This window comes from Sus scrofa, chromosome 13 (genome assembly GCF_054392235.1).
Source record: "Sus scrofa isolate SSC_HxYL_T2T_F1_AM1 chromosome 13, Sscrofa_HxYL_maternal_Yorkshire_Landrace_v2.0, whole genome shotgun sequence".
Lineage (NCBI taxonomy): Eukaryota > Metazoa > Chordata > Mammalia > Artiodactyla > Suidae > Sus > Sus scrofa.
This window is the reverse complement of record NC_139395.1, coordinates 187,594,961-187,611,365: the sequence shown is the minus strand read 5'-3', so window position 1 is coordinate 187,611,365 and position 16,405 is coordinate 187,594,961. Positions and strand designations below refer to the sequence as shown.

Genomic DNA, 16,405 nt, shown 5'->3' with positions numbered 1-16,405 from the left:
AAAGAAAAGAAGAAAAGAGAAACACTGAATCAACTGGAAAACAAGGTGTAAAAGTGGCAATAAATACACATCTATCAATAATCACCTTAAATGTCAATGGACCGAATGCTCCAATCCAAAGACACAGAGTGGCAGACTGGATAAAAAAGCAAAAACATTCAATCTGCTGCCTACAAGAAACTCACCTTAGAGCAAGGGACACATATAGACGGGATGTGAGGGGATGGGAAAAGATATTTCATGCCAATGGACAAGACAAGAAAGCAGGAGTTGCAATACTCATACCAGACAAAACAGACTTTAAAACGAAGGCCATAAAGAAAGACAAACAAGGACACTATTTAATGGCTAAAGGATCCATTCAAGAAGAGGATATTGTAATCACCAATATATTTGCCCCTGATATAGGAGCACCCAAATAACTATAGCAAATACTAACAGACATAAAAGGAGAAATTGATGGGAATACAATCATAGTAGGAGACTTTAATGTCCCACTTACATCAATGGACAGATCCTTTAGACAGAAAAATCAACAAGGCAACAGAGATCCTAAAGTCAGAAAGAGAAAGACAAATACCATATGGTATCACTTATATCAGGAATCTAATATATGGCACAAATTAACCTTTCTGCAGAAAATAAAATCATGGAGAATAGACTTCCGTTTGCCGAGGAGGAGGGAATCAGATGGATGTGGAGCTTGGGGTTAACAGATGCAGACTATAGCCTTTGGAATGGATTAGCAATGACAGCCTGCTGTATAGCACTGGGAACAATGTCTGGTCACTTATGATGGAGCATGATAATGTGAGAAAAAATGTATACGTGTTTGTGTAACTGGGTCACCATGCTGTACAGCTGCAAAAAAAATAATGTATTGGGAGAAAAAAAAAAAAAAAGGAACAGTAAAAAAAAAAAAAGAAAATTCTGTTAACATTTGTGATCCATACTTTGATAGAAAACGTGGAACAGCAAAAAAAACTTTTGTTGTACAATCAGAAATAACCAAATCCTATTTCTGGTTCAACCATTTATCAAAGTGTGATCTATTCAGTTTGTATAAAACTTTGGAATATCACTTCAAGCAATTTAAAAAATAAACATTATCTGTAACTTTCAGGTTTACTGTGTCTAAACACAATATATTACATGTATAAAAGTACTAGATGCATGTGTCTTGGCATTGTTCTAATTTTGATAGAATGAGTGATTTAGTAGAATACCGGATATGGTAAGAACCACAATGATATTAATGTTGAAATTACTGAATTAATAAGCACTATGACCTTGTATATGTCACTAAGACTCTATGAATTTTCATATCTTTATCATGAATATGACTTAAAAATCTGTGCCTTAAGATTCAAATGAGATACTACTTACAAATTACCTAATTTAAGATAGTTATAACTAATTTATGAGTGACATGATTTAAAATGACTATTCTCTTATTAGAACTGAAGATCAGAAGACTTCCCATCTTCATTAAGAGATCACTTAAAGACCCCATTTTCTGGTTTTTCAAGAAGAATTAGTAATATGATAAAAGCACACTGAAAATGGACACACCCTAAAGACACACTAGACACTACCCTAGTCATCAATACCTGTTGAACTATCATTCTAACGGAAGGTAATTCTTAATGTGCTTTTCTTTTCCATAATATAATATGAAAGTAAGAGTATATGGACAGGTTGAATGAGACATGCTCTTATACATTTTTTTTTATTTTTCATATAAGAATTTATTTTTTCTTGGGATAAAAAGGACATATAAAATTTGAATGTGTTCAAACAAGTAATACCAACACCATGGATTGTATTTAATAAGAGCAAAATGTTATTTGTTGATATTCTAAAGAATAACAAAAGATGGAATCAATGGAACTACAAATTATGTTTTCAACCATTTTTAAGGATTTCCCTCAAGTGTTTTCTAAAATCATTTGAGGAAATTACACAATAATGGGTTGATCAGAACAGAAATAAGTATCTCATTGTTCTTCTCTTAAAGTTCATTTGTGACTAAAGTTTTTGGTTTTCTGGATAAAGATGAAAAACAATTTAAACAGGCCAACAATATATACCTGATGATTACTGAAGAAGTCATCAAGGTACTTATGCAAATATGATGTGCACACATAATTATTAAGAAAGCAGTAAATACCATTCAAGGTAACAGTTGCCATATCCTGGGGTGCTTTTTCTAAAATCAGCTGCAAAGAGATGCTGTGAGTCTATCATTAATGATAGATTTTTTAAAAATAACAACCTAATAAGTCACATAATGGCACTCAATCCAAGAATCCAAATAATATTAAATTGAGTAACATAAGAGGTTTATATTTTGCTACAGAGAAATTCTTAAAATATTTTACAAGTGGCTATCAAAGACTATGGATCATGCTCACAATGTTTGTTAATGTTGCTAATGTCTTTCAAAATTCAAAAATCACATTTTATTCTTTCTATATATTATACAGGTTTAGCAATGTGGCATTACCCTTTACTGGCAAATAGTTTGGCAGATGCATAATTTTAACAAAAATTATGAATGCTTTTGGCTTATGCACCTTGAAGTAGTGGTTTCTAGCACTAAAAACTTCTGGCAAAATTTAAAAGTTGTGGTGGCTATCCAAGTCTAAAAGTTGTTTTGCCATATATGCTCTCATCTACATAAATTTTGACAAAACTTATATTAATACAGAAGAAAAATGATTTATAATTGTCTTCTTTTATAATAAGATGATACAATTCCAAATGTATTTTTAAAAACCTGAAGCAATAATAAATTACTTTACACTTATATTAATGTTTTTCTTGCCTAATGACTCACTCTTATCATTTTATAGTTATTTGGAGTCAATTTTTAGACATTTAAAAAATTATTTTCCATTAGAAATAGAAGGAAAGAAAAGATGATGCATCTCACAATAAAAGATTCTTTAAAACTTTAGATTTTACTGTTCTGACACAATTGGAATTATTTATATTTTGGTGTTGCTTTCTTTTTCTAAAACAATTATCATTGATCTGTTACAAACAATACAATTCAAATAACAGAGAAAAAGCTTTTCAAAAAATGGAAAACATTTTTCTTTCAGTCATCCGCACATTTAAAAATATTTGTTAGGTGCATTTTTGGGCCATTAAAATTTTTAGACACCTGGAGTTCCCACCGTGGCCCAGTGGAATGAATCTGAGTAGTATCCATGACGACCGAGCTTCAAACCTTGGCCTCAATGAGTGAGTTAATGATCCACCATTGCCTTGAGCTGTGGTATAGGTCGCAGACACGGCTTGGATCTGGCATTGCTGTGGCTGTGGCATAGGTCAGAGACTACAGCTCCAATTCGACCCCTAGCCTGGGAACTTCCATATGCCATTGGTGCAGCCCTAAAAAGACAAAAAAAAAAAAAAAAAACCAAACAAACAAACAAACAAACAAAAACCTTCTAGACACCTGGAGCCAATAAATAAAAATCGATTCTCTTAGCTAATATCTCTTGAAGGAAGAACACTGCTAAAGACAAAAAAAAATTAGGCCCCAAATGGACTTGTTTATGTCAAGCCCCACATCACCAAATCAACACACTTAGTTACAGTTTAGGTTCTCCCCAAAATGGAGTCTTAATCAGCCAATCAGGAATCACCTGATCAGCACTAGTTATGTAATCTGCCTGATCACCATCCTCCTCAACCATCACCTGTAAAGAAATTTTGCAATAACCAATCTGCTCTTAGCCGAGTATTCCAACTCCCTTCTTCCTCCATCTCCTAGGTTGGACGATGCTTGATTCATGAATCTCAAACAAAGCCAATAAGATTTACTAAGTGTGTTTTGTTCTTTGACAACATTTTTTTTTTGGCCTTGCCCATGGCATGTGGAAATTCCTGGACCAGGGATCAAACCCAAGCCACAACAGTAACCCAAGCCACAGCAGTGACAACACCAGATCCTTAACTCACTGAGCCACCTGGCAACAATTTTTTAATTTATCACTTTATATGATGATATACATTTGGAGAAAATTAAGCAAAATAGAGAAAATTAATAAAGGACTACTATTTTAAAGAGGAAAATCAGTAAAGTTCCCAATACAAGCTAGCATTTGATAAAACATCTAAATGGGAAATTGAACTCTGTGGATATCAGAGGGAAGCATGTTCTAATCTCTTTGTAAATAGCAAGTATAGAAGTACTGATGCTGCAATGTATTTGCCACACTAGAGGAATAGCGAAGCCACTCATGCACCTGGATTAATTGGGAAAAGGGAAAAGTAATAGGAAATTAGGTCAGAAACTTGAGAGAAATGCCAGAGTATTTGAAAATTTTATATAAGAGTTTTAATTTTGATTTGAAGCAAATAGGAAGTCATTTGAGAAATATGATTAGAAGAATGACTCTCTGAAAAGCATCTCCTTAGCTGCTATGTTTGGAATGTATTGGGGAGGAAAATCAAAGGCAAAAAGAGGGATAGCAGTTTCAGGCTGTAGAACAATCTGGGCAAGTGTTAATGGTGGCTTGGGCCAGTTTATTAAGACAGATATGTTGAGAAGTATTGGATTTTGGTATGTTTTGAAGATAAAGTAAACAGAGTTTGTTGATAAATGCACTATGAGATATGATGGGGGAAAAAAAGAATAATAAAAAATGACCTCCAAGTTTGTTGGTCTGAGTGAATGAAAAAGTAGAGTTGCCATTTATTAGGAAGAGAAGAATTTAAAACAGCCAGTTTTGGAGGGAACATTATGAAACTAAATTTAACATGTTAAGTTTGATTTGCCTATTAGAAATAAAAGAAACTGCACAGCTAATTATATTAATCTATACATTACAAGATTGATCTTACATATATATATAAATTGATATTTATGTAATACATAAGCCATGAAACTAGAAGAGAAAATGTACAAAACTGTTTCAGATAAAGAACAGAATACTGAGGCCAGAGTGCTAAAGCACGTCAAACTGAAAATGTGAAGGGATAAAAAGGAAAAAATAAAGGGAATTAAGAAGTAGCAGCTTGTAAGGAAGGAATGGAATACGGAGCATAGATATTGCTGAAGCCAAAGACGAAGGAGTGCCTAAAGATTCAAGCACTACAAATAGGTCAAGTAAAAGGTCTGAGTACTGACCATTAGAATCAGGACATGAGGTTCATGGTTCATCTTGATGAGCAGTTTGAGTGGAATGCCATATGGGGTAGATAACTGTAGTGAGTTAAAGGATGAGATTCTAAGATTGGGTACATAGTAAGGATGTCCTCTCTCACCACTTCTGTGTAATAGTGGATAGAGATCCCAGCCAGTACAAGTTAACCAAAAGGAATGACAAAGAAATACACAAAAATAAAACTGCCTTTCTTTAGAGGTGGGAAGACTTTCTACCTAATAAATCCAAAAGACTTAGTTTATTAAAATAGTTAATAGAATGTGTAAGTTTATCAAGTTAAAATGAGAAAATATAGTAAGCTTATATGCAGCATCAAGGACCCAGCAGTTATTGGCAGTAAGGATTTAAAAATAAGTTAATGTAGTGTTTACTTCTTCTCTGTCCATATTTAGTGGCAAAGTTTCAACCACTGTAGAGGTTGAAAAATGGATTAGGAAGGGTGATATTATTCAGACACATATTCAGAAGGAGAGGGGAAGGGAATTGAGATTATGAATCAGGTAGGGGAAGGGAATTGAGATTGTGAATCAGGTAGCAAAACCAGTACAAATTTGGTTAGGATCAATAGATTTTCAGACACAGCAAGTTCTAAAAATTTTAGAGTCAGGGTGAAAAACAGAAAAGTAGTTAATTGGAAAGTAGGATGCTTAAAACTGAGACTAGCATATAAGTACAGTTCTCAGTAATGACAAAACTCATTGGTGAGCCAGTGTAGAGGAAAAGTCTTTGAAAAATTCAAGGACTAAGAAGTTTTGAGATAGAAGCGTATCAACACAAATCATTAAATTATCAAATATTATAACAGGAATATTTTAATTAATAGGTTGAGTAGCCATAATACCTATTTTTTATTACAAAAAGTAGGGGAAATGACAGGATATGATTTGTTTTCAAAATACTAAAAGCTAAGTGTTTTTAAGAAAAAAATGAGAACAAAACCGATAGAAGGTGTTAATATTTGGAATGGAAAGCAAACTGGAAATTCAGAGCACAGCTATAAATAACCTAGCAGCATACCATTGCAAAGTACTATTACTTTGGCCAACTTCATCTCCTTAGTGTCCTCAAGAGAACAATGGGATTCATGTAAACCTCAAAGGAGAAGTGTATAAATTAAGTCATCAATTAATTAACTTGAACTGAGAAATATTTCTTTCAAGTATTCCAGATATTTTAATAACCTGAGACAATCTATTTTCTTAATATAGTACATTTAAATTCTACATTCTTAAAAGGCAAGAGAATTGTCTGGAAATTTTATTTGTATGAGGATATGCTAACTATGCATGTTGTCTGCTGAAACCTCAGAGAATAATTTTTTTTATATATATATCTTGTTTTAATCTTTTTCTTGTTTTGTTTCTTTTTATATTTATATCTGAATAAAGGTTTCATATTCCTAAGAATACATTCAGTCATATATGCGGAAGCTAAATTTATATCTGAATAAATGTTTCGTATTCCTGAGAATACATTCAGTCATATATTCGGAAGCTAAATTTTTCAACTAAGGATAAAACAGTATTCCGTTATTTTAAATTATTTTAATTTCTTAAAATAAAATCAAATAATATATTCATATCATTTAATCTCCTGTGTAAACATACATCATCCAATATAAAACCTAAATGAACACATTGACAGTATACAAAATTATTTCAGTTGGATCAACTGACATGAGGACAGAATTGAAAATTAATAGTAGCTGTTAAGCATTGAGTCAGGAATTGTGAAAAGAATTTTTTTGTACATAAAATTTATAAATGTATTTAGTACTCAAAAAAAAAAAGAACCAACCCATGAGAGAAATTCCATTTTGATCCATGCTCTACAAATGAGGGAATTGAGGGATAAAAAAGGTAAACCATATGCTAATGTCAAGGGTTAAGTGAAAGAGCAGAGATTTGAACCTGAAGAACTTGGCTCCAGATGCCCTGCTACTATTACATTAATTTGTATTGCAGGTCATCCAATACCCCAAAAAACATATTTTTTTTTTTTTTTTTTGTCTTTTTTTTGCTATTTCTTGGGCCGCTCCTGCGGCATATGGAGGTTCCCAGGCTAGGGGTCCAATCGGAGCTGTAGCCACTGGCCTATGCCAGAGCCACAGCAACGCGGGATCCGAGCCGCGTCTGCAACCTACACTACAGCTCACGGCAACGACGGATCGCTAACCCACTGAGCAAGGGACCGAACCCACAACCTCATGGTTCCTAGTCGGATTCGTTAACCACTGCGCCACGACGGGAACTCCATTTTTTTTTTTTTTTTTTTAAAAAACATATTTTAAAGTGATTGAAAAAATGAATTCTTCATCTGCCATCAAGTCTTGCTTTTATTTAATGTTTTAATGATTAACTGTATTAGTGAAATACCTAATGCAAAAACTACTGGGAAAAAATAAAACAGAATGCAACTTGTAATTCTTATGTTCTTACAAGAACATTCCTCGCAGTTTTGTTTCAGATGATACTCACAAAGATGATTGTCAGCAATTTAATTTTTGAGCATAAGCAATATACTTTGAAAGTAAAAATAGGAGTTCCCATCATGGCTCAGTGGTTAATGAATCTGACCAGGAACCATGAGGTTGTGGGTTCGATCCCTGGCCTTGCTCAGTGGCTTAAGGATCTGGCATTGCCGTGAGCTGTGGTGTAGGTTACAGACACAGCTCCAATCCCCAGTTGCTGTGGCTCTGGTGTAGGCCAGCGGCTACAGCTCTGATTCAACCCCTAGCCTGGGAATCTCCATGTGCTGAGAGAGTGGCCCTAGAAATGGCAAAAAGACAAAAAAAAAAAAAAAAAAAAAAAAAAAAAAAAAAAAAAAAGAAAGCAAAAATAACAATAAACTAATTTGAGAATCTATTTTTTCCATTGGCAAAGTGGAAAGATTTTGCAATTTAATGTCTTAAACATCTGGGTTCAAATTCTAGTTCTTCCACTAACCAGCTATATAATACTGCTTGGGTAAGTGAAGTAAACTTTCTGGGCTTCTATTTCTTCATCTATATAATTAGGGTAAGGATACTTTCCTTATAGAATTATTGGGAATTAAATAAAATTAGGAATTTGCAGTACCAAACCAGAGATTCGCCCACTGTGAGCATTCAGTAAATGTCAATGATATTATATTCCAACCTGATATTTAAATAAAAAGCTTTCTTGGGAATGGAAGAAAACTTTGAATTTATTATTTACTCTAAAAAAATCAGAAAAAAATGTTTTATGATTGCATTAATTATTTAACAAGACAACTTTGCTATATTATTATTTGACCTGTATTTTCAAAATACACTGTCAAGCTAATCAAGATGATCAGTGAGATAGATGTGGTACAGATAGAAACTTGAAAAAAAAATTAATCCCAGTTGTTATTCATATAAGTCTGTTCTGATTCTTAGATTACACATAGAAAACTCTTACCAAAACTAAAATTCCGAGAACATCTACTACACTTTAACATTTATTAAATACATCTCAAATGAAGGATGGCATTAAATTTTTTTTAAAGAAAAAGAAACTACACAGTGTGAAACAAAATGGCTTAGAAGTCCCTCTCTCATTGCAAAATGAAATAAAAGGGACTTATTTTATTTATTGTTTTTTTTGAGGATATACTTTTTGACAGCAGATATCCAATTATATTTTCAATGTCCATATCCATGCAGAATGCAGAAAAATATCATTATATCTTAGGCAAACTGATGAAAGGACCAAAAGTTTAGAAAGAAAACCAATTTTAACTCTTGTCTTCGCAAGTCCTTATAACCTAAAAATCAGTAAAATCTCCTTAGCATCAAGTTTTAGGGTGAATACAAAAATTCAAGTAGATTATTCTTTAAGTGTTCAATAACTTGAAATGCTGCCATCCTATTCTAGACTTTTGTAAATCAATACTAGAAATGAATCAAGCTGCAAGGGATTCATCTATATAAGCTTTCTTCTGAATCCAGACAAAATAAGAAGAGTTATGTTATACACCACTGGAAAACTGTCATGTAACATTGATTTACTATGTCAGTGACAGCACTGAGAAAAAAAAAAAATCAAACTACCCAAAAATAGCAAAAAATGCACTCTACAAATGTCCTTTGGATAACACTATGCCTTAGGTAAAATTATGAGGCACCAAAGTCTACTGAAAGTATCCATGAACCTCACTTAATTCATTTGAGCTCTTACCTTAAAAAATTCTAAAAATTTTAGTTTGCTTTAATATGTTAATCATATATTTGTCACTATGAAATGCAATTCCATTTTTCCTTAAAAACAAAGTTGAATCAATAAATATGACACAAATTAGTAGTAAATTTACTATTTTGAAACAATGCAGCTTATGTAATTTGAGCATCCAATTCTTAAGCAATGCTTTGAGAAGTTAAAATTTAATTCTTTTTCTTCTAGGTAATAGGTAAGATATTTAAATGCACATTATATTTCCTATTTGGTTAACATATGATAATGATTTTTTTTGTTTGTTTTTCACAGCACAGGATTTTCACTTAAGCCAATTTAGCAGACACCTCACTATTTATTTTCTTTTTCCTTATAACAAATTTGATTAATATTCCATTGTAATATAATGACATTCATCTACAAATAGCCATAGTGACTTTAATTTTACTCTATGATGTGTTATGTCTCATATAATAGAGGTTCTTCAGTTATTCATAAATTCAAGACATATGTTATAATTAAAATTTAATTAGATAGTAGCCTAAGGTAAGTAGAAGGATTGGGACATATAATTCAAATAACTTATTTTTTTTCCCTACCACAAGTGAGGTAAATTCACGGCAGAACTGAAAATCAAATGGGATTTAACAAAATTTCTTCATATTCAAAGGATATTTTCTATTTTGTCATTTAGAATTGATACATAAGTCACAGAAATTAACATTCATAACGTATTTTAATAATTAAAATAACTTTAATAAGTAAAAATAAAAAAGCCTATCCCCCCTTTACATAGTCATATTTATGATCTCCTCCATGCATGAAATATTTACGACACTGTGAGCCTCACAAAAAGATGAGCAGATGCAACCTCAGATTCATAACTAGTCATTTTTGAGGGAAGAGTCACAACTCCCTAGGAATTACTGTTTGGATTAAGAAAAGTTTGTTTCATGGAATATCTATTTCTAAGCTTTTAAAAGAGCAATTTCACAATCCTGCATGAGAAGGCATGACTATTGGCCCACTTACAGAGACTAAGGCCATCTGAGAGGTATGGTGCCCAGTAGAAACTGTGATTTATCATGCTACTGTCAATAAACTACAGAAGAGTTTGGGCCAAACAAATAGGAATCCATGGTGGAAGGCCATGATGCAAGGAAGCCAAGTAACTGGGGAGCCAAACTTGTGCCGGGCTAATTTGATTTTTTTAAAGCTGTAACTCAGCCCGTGCCTTAGGGACACAATTTTTTTCTGGCAACGTTTTCTGTGAAGCTAAAACAGCTGCTTCACCTATCTCAAATCAGATACAGTGCTATTTCAAGCAAATGTTTACCCAAAATAACAATTGTCAGGCATGATTTTTCAGAAAACTTGGATTAAATACAGCAGATTATCATGCCCCTAAAGTAAGGGTTGACATAAACTATATTTTCTAATGAAATTTCGATTATGACATTTCTAGTAATGTAAAGACATTGAGCACATTTCTGAAGATGCTGTAATGTATAACCAAATATTTCACTAATATAAGCTAAAAATTAGTTATATGTCAGAAAGTAAAACAGTTTTATGAAATAGGTAATCAATCCAATTTGGAATATCTTTAATGTTTTATAATATAGATAATTTCTAAAGTATCTGAAATAGTGGTCTATTAATTAAAATTTCACTACTGATATATTTAGCTAGATTTTCTTTTTTATAATAAAAAGATAATTTCACCAGAATACCGGGTCTGATCTTAAACACTGAATGTATTTTCTGTTTTCCTTTGGTTTTTCAAAACATTGAAGTTTAAGCAGGAAACTTCTAAAGGAAAGCTGGCATATATTTGAAAATAAACTTTCCCTGTATGGCAATGAAAATACAGCATATTAATCTGTTCACTATAGGGCTTGGAATTCAGTGCAATTCAATATAAGTACCTGAGTAGGACTCATTTTGTTTTGTTTCCCAACTTTAAATGCCAGCTCCTCTTTGGTAATCTGAACTTTTAATCTTACAAAATAGAATGAACATACTAAACAGGATAAAGCATGCATGACTTAGTATTTTTCTATGAATGTCAGTTGGAATCAATATTACTTAAGCACAAAGCATATTTGACAGCACAAAGTTAGATGAGTCTTAAACACCTCAGGAACAGAAAGTCTACAAGACTTCAGCAGAAGCTGAAGGTCAGAATGTAAAGAAACCTATATCTGGGTCCAGGAGGTGTATATATTTAAAAAAAAAAAAGATAGAAGGCAAATTCACTAGCTTCTGGCTAAATTCAGTGAGATGTCACAGTCCAGATGAATCAAGTTTCAGGAAGTAGGGTGAATGTCAAATGGCTTATGCCAAAGAGCAGCCTGTTCTTGGAGCATGCTTAAGGCTATTTTGTTCAGGGATTTTGGAGAGGAAATCATCTTCAACTGTAATTCTAAAAAACCTGCAAAAAATCATTTTAAAAAATCTTCCAGATACAATGAATTATAGGAAATGATTGAGTAGGCCTGCAGCTTCCTGAAAAAAAATTTTTTTTGTTGTTTTTAGAAATTGTTTCAAGAGCAAAATGACTGACAATAAATCCATGTAGCATTCTGAGCCAAAGTTAGCAGATGTCCTGTTATCTTAAATGTTACATAAACAACAAGGCAAAGAAAATAAAGCATATGGACATGAAAAAATTCAGAGCTAGGTTTAAAGAGAAATGTACAGTGGCCAGTTTTAAAGTTTTGAATATACCTTCCTTCCAAGTAATATGACTGACAGCTACGTGCTTGGTTGGTCATAGATATCCAGCCAGACATCATATCTGATACTGCCAAGCCGACTTCTATGGTTCCAAATGCCAATGCCCCAGCTAACACGTTAGAATCATGCTTGCAATGCTCATATCATCTGACATTAGCTACACTGATGTTCCATCTGTCAGAGACATATCTGGCACCTGAGTAACAAATGATGCTATATTAGCATGACTTAAAACAACAATTAATAGCCACCATCTGTTTATTAAGAGCAAGGAAATTTGTCTAAACTTTGGCAAAATATTGATTTGTGAATAAATATTTTCTATTGGTAAATTGGGTCAAATATTACAACTTTTATTTAAAATAATGCTTTTAAAGGGGAAATATGACTATCAAATATGTTACTATAAAATATATTCTGTAAATAAATGTCTAACTTTTAATTCCATTTTGTGAAAGAGGCCAAATGCTTTTTTCATGGAAGTTGAAGGGAAGAAAATTACTATGGCACAAAAAATAAAGATTGCCTACACATGGAAAATATAGTATTGCCTTGTTTTCCACAGGAGATTGGTATGTGTTGGGGGTCCCAGTACCAAATTCCACAGATGCTAAAGCTCCTTATATAAAATGGATTTCTGAGAGCAAAGAACCTGACGATATAGAGGGCTGACTGTGTGCATAGAATATTACAATAAAAGCTGTCAGAAATTTGAACTCCTTATGGCATAAAATATAATTTTCCAATGGAAAATTCAACAGTTTTAAGTAAACAACAAAAGCAAATTGTCCTAACTTCTTTCCCTAACTACAATAACCATATCCCCTAACCTTTTCCCTATCTGTAAAGAAAATACAGAAAGAAACCAAAATCCACAAGTGATCAATGAAGAATAAGTGGAGATATGCAAAGTCAGATTTCTGTAGATATGAAATTTAAGGAACTTAAAAATTTTGGCCATTGCTTCTTTGTATAGTACATGCAAAACAAATATACTGATTACAAATGTTCTTACAAAGTATCTAGATATTTATTTTCAACACAGTCTGACATATACGAAATCCCAAGTTTATTCCAAAGAAAATAACTTATTCAAAGATACATAGATATTATAAAACTGTCCTCCCCCTTGAAATTTATAATTCATACTTTTTAGAATATATGAACTGATGTTGTTATTCTTGCTAGCATTATTAAAATTATCAAATAGGAGTTCCCATCGTGGCACAGCAGAAACAAAGCCAACTGTGAACCATGAGGTTGCAGGTTCGATCCATTGCCTCGCTCAGTGGGTTGGGAATCCGGTGTCGCACAGTGAGCTGTGGTGTGGGTCACAGGCAGAAGCTCGGATATGGCGTTGCTGTGGCTCTGGTGTAGGCCAGCAGCAACAGCTCCTAATGGACTCGTAGCCAGGGAACATCCATATGCCGTGGGTGGGGCCCTAAAAAGACCAAAAAAAAATATATAAAATAAATTGAACACTGAGCATAAAATCATACTTCATACATTAGTAATATTTGATTAGCAATATTTGAGGACATTTAAAGCTTTCTTACCAAACTAGTTAGCTTTTTATTTATTTTTCCTGATTTCAAACCTAATTTATATGGTACATCAAGATACAGTGCATGCTTATTACACATTTACTAAATATAAAGGATATTCTTTCATATTATTATTTAGTTTAACTTTCATAACAACTCTTTGAGAGTATCATTATTCATTTAATTTTACATATGAAGATTTGAGTGACAGAGCTAAAAAGTAGCCTAGAGTCACTCATTTATGAAGTAGCAGAAGCAGGTTTTTAGCTCCTGGGAATCTGGATCCAAAGCCTACATTCTCTCTTAATAAGTAGATGTACTCCCCCACTTAGATGTTTGAATACTGCCATAGGTATGGTCTGATAAATCAGTCACTCTGGGATTATTCCCATTCAGTTGATACCCCACTTACAGGTTCCTACTTCTTGTCATCACAGTGCACTAAGATTGGATACACTAAAATTGAATCTAATTTTACATGAATAATTCTTAAATCACGTCCTTCACTAGGGATCTTAGGTTCAAGTAGGATTTCCAGGTACTTTTCACATAGTGAATCCTTTTTCAAACCTGTTTTTTTGGTGTCGTAACAATCAGAATGGATTTTAAACAAATGTTTTAATTTATTATGTATCACATTAAAACATATCTTGTATGAGTTGGGTCTTCAAAACTTAAAAGGAATTTGTAATTCTAAATTTATCAATATATTTTCTACTAGACAGAATCTTTTGTTATCTATGAATTAAAGAAGCATACTTTCTTTATATTCTGCCAAATCATTAATAAACATGTTAAACAGTATGAAATCCAGTATCATAACCTCAGGGTCCTTTCTCCAGATTTAAAATAACCAATTTATCAGCCCTCCAGGTATAATTATTCAACCAGTAACTACTATACATAAATGAACTGTCACCTACCTCCCTAGAATGAAATAATAGTATGATATACTTCATGAACCACAAAATCCAATAAACATAAAAATGATATGAAATCACCTAGGCATTATGTGAATGTAAATTTGCTGTTTGCCTTCTCGATGTCATTGTTTTCCTTCTAAAGTGGTACAACATCATCTATTATATTATCTATTTTACAATTTTGTCAGTATGTAAATATTTACATAATAAATCTGGAAGTTTTGGAATCCACCTTTTTACCCTTAGTATACCATATATTATCTTTTGTGCCTCAGCCAATTTCCTCTAACCTAAACATACCAAAATTTTGTAGTCTTTTCTTGTCACTCTTTTATTTTATACCACAAATAATTACAGTGATAATTTCTCAATCAATAGTAGTGACTCTAACAATATCTTTAATATTTTATTTGGATCATAGAGTGAGGAGCGTTAAAAATCTTGATCCAAGTGTTTATCCAAATGTACTAGCAAAATTGCATGGCATTATATTTCCCCTTCCCTTAGACATCATAGAAATCCAAATAATCGGGGGAAAAACCCACAAGTTACATGATCAACACAAAAATCTGACAGATATTATCTATGTTTCATATTTTAGGCAGTATTTGCAAAAGCAAATTGGACAGAACTTCTTTTTGAATTTAAATTGGGTGGTCGCTTTTAATGAAAGAGAAAAAAAATTTCACCAATGTCAAGAAAATCAACCACTGAAGTTTCCAGAAACAACCAACAAACCACTGAAAGAGAGCAGCCGATCATGAAACACAAAACTATCCTGAAGTTGCAACAAGGCTTGCTAGGACAATCATTGAGAAGTCTTGTTGACTGAAGTACCTCAGGATCTATTTTGAATCATAGAAGCAGAATAGCTAGGGCCACACATGAAACAACAGAAAAACCATGTTTGCAGGAAAGAGTCTATTTCTGTAAAAGTACAGGTGGAGAATATCTTTCTATGTTCAAAAGGTCTCCTCATTCCAAAGAATTTTTTAAATAGTTGATCAAGGAATTTAACTCCATTCAAATAGAATGGATATAAAACAGAACTGGTTAAGAAATATATTTTTTAAATATTAAAAACGAAGTCAAATTATGAAGTTGGTGAAGATATTCATCGAAAAAATATTGGCACTGCTTTAGTTAGAAATTGTACTCCAGATAATTATTGGGTAAAGTCTTATTTCCATTTAAAAAACAAAATGCTAGAAATGGAAGAAGACAGAAAGAAATGAAAAAACCATAGAAAGAGATTATTAATAAATTGGAGGATTCAGAAAAATGGTAGAAGAAAAAATCATGGAAACTAAGACAAAATTAGAAAATCTCAAGGAAAGGTATTTGCTGTAGAAATAAAGTAATTTGGAACAAGGATTGCAAAAAAAAAATCAAAATGAAATGCAAACAAAAAGAGTTAATAAGGTTTGAGATAATTATGAAAACTAAATGAAAAGTACTTAAACATATAATTCAGGAAAATGTTGTATCATCTACAAAAAGCCTGGAATTCTTATGATACTCAATATCTGATTTAATATCTGATTCATGATTGAATAAAATTAAAGAGGTAGTGGCAAAAATCCACTATATGTTAGATAAAACTGATCAAAGATTTAGCTAAACTGTGATATATTCTGAAAAATTAGATGTAACGATAAAGAAAACATTAAGAGTAGTAAAGGGAAAAGATCATGCAGAAATATTGAACTTTAGAACACTAGAAAAACTTCTCTAAAATTCTCATGAAATAAATGTTTCTATGTAAACAGCAAACAAAAGTTCAATTATAATAGTTAAAAAATGGTTTTTAATGTAAAAATATTTAAAAATAATGTTTTATGAGT

At 32.3% G+C, this 16,405-nt stretch overlaps 1 protein-coding gene across 1 annotated transcript in view; it reads left to right on the top strand.

The window, feature by feature from the left end:
- LOC146397805 (uncharacterized) overlaps nucleotides 1-3,454 on the top strand; it is a 1,134,194-nt gene extending 1,130,740 nt beyond the window's left edge. The window contains exon 11 of the mRNA XM_084989253.1: nucleotides 1,459-3,454. The gene's annotated coding sequence lies outside the window, so the exon portion shown is untranslated. The remainder of the gene's footprint in view (nucleotides 1-1,458) is intronic.
- The last annotated feature ends 12,951 nt before the right edge of the window (nucleotides 3,455-16,405 follow it).